The sequence below is a fragment of the Pollicipes pollicipes genome, unplaced genomic scaffold (assembly GCF_011947565.3).
Source record: "Pollicipes pollicipes isolate AB1234 unplaced genomic scaffold, Ppol_2.1 Scaffold_3447;HRSCAF=4054_pilon_pilon_pilon, whole genome shotgun sequence".
NCBI classification, from domain to species: Eukaryota; Metazoa; Arthropoda; class Thecostraca; order Pollicipedomorpha; family Pollicipedidae; genus Pollicipes; species Pollicipes pollicipes.
In genome coordinates this window covers 12,554,168-12,555,729 of record NW_023596297.1, presented here as the reverse complement: position 1 = coordinate 12,555,729, position 1,562 = coordinate 12,554,168, and positions in this window count along the sequence as shown.

Sequence of the window (1,562 nt, the reverse complement as noted above, 5' to 3'; positions counted from 1 at the left end):
TCGTGTTCCTTGGCTACTGCCGCCAGGCGGGTGGCCCGGCCCGGCCTTGGCTTTATCTCGGCCAACAGCCCGGCGACGCGGCCAGCCCGGCTCCAGCCCATCTTCGCCAGAGACACGTGACCGTACAGGCCAATCTCAGGCGCAAGACGTGCAAAGTTTAGTTTGAAAGATTGCCTGCCGCAAGCCCCCGCGAGGCAGGAATGGCAGGTCAGCAGGTCAAATCCGCGGCCGGTTCATGTTTGTACAACAGTCGAGCCCCCACGAGGCAGGAATGGCAGGCCAGCAGCTCAAATCCGCGGCCGGTTCATGTTTGTACAATAGCGCCACTTTTCCGCTGGGTGCGTTGATGCAATGACAGTTTGCCTGAGGTTTCTGAAATGTTCTGAAATGTCTCTGTTGTCCCTTTTGCGACGGCTTGCTTTAGCGGACTAAACAAAAAACAATTTTCACGCGACGTTACCATATGTCGTTGGCGGCGTGTTCAGTGCAGTATCAAGAGCCATATTTTGTCTGACGCACTAGAAATGCCCCACCTGAATCTGCTTCAACTGGCTGCCTCTTACCAGCAGCCCCGCAAGGAGCCGGCTTAAGAAGCTCGTGGGTCTTCGGGCAGTTTTTATTGGCAACGTTGCGAGATTGGGTGGACTGTAACCCGAAGGCTGTGTGTTTATTTCGTTTATTTTCAAGCGCCAACTTATTTGCCACAACTACACGTTAATCTGGTTAGCTCACAATACACAAATTGGCTGACAGTGCATTAGGCTTTAATATTTTAGCCCACAGAAGCATTTGCAAGTTAACTTGCTGGGCACTCAACAACAGCCAAGCCACAAACGCCATGTTCAATGATGCCTATTTGCTCCCATCTGGATGAATGCCTATGTTGAACATCCCAGCTACAAAACCAAGCGTTCTTAAATTTTTGAGATTTCGTGGTTGAAGCAGGCGATGTTTTATTCGCACGCTGCTATCGTTCCTTTATGTGATGTAGACTTAACGCCAATAACCAGTTTTGACAAATGTGCATAGATTCACCGCCATTTAAACAAATCGACAAAGGAATGTTGCCAAAATATCAACGCATTTACACCTCCTTTCTCCCTTTTTCCCGAGGAATGAGGATATGAGTACCGTCAGTATCCATGTGAAAAATGTTCCACGCGAATACACTTAACAACGTATGTGATTTTGAACTGAAGAGTTCGACCTAGTGAAATGGGAGCGAATCCATGCATATTTACCAATACTGGTTATTGGCGTAAGGTCTACATCACTCAGCAAACATTAAGAAGCCATAGCAGCGTGCACGTAAAACATCGCCTTCTCGAACCATGGCTGATCACTTTTGATCTTTAAGTGCATACAATCTAAGCACAGAACTTGCAATTCCCGAGTTTCACTTCGATCCAATGAGGGGGCGAGCCTCGGATGGATTTTACGACCGCATTAGACGTCTCCAATCTCTGACCTCCGTGTCGTTTCGCCGTAATAATCTTTGAACCACTAAGCCAATGATCCTGACGTTTTCAATGCCACAGTTTTAAGCATGTTCACACTAATTG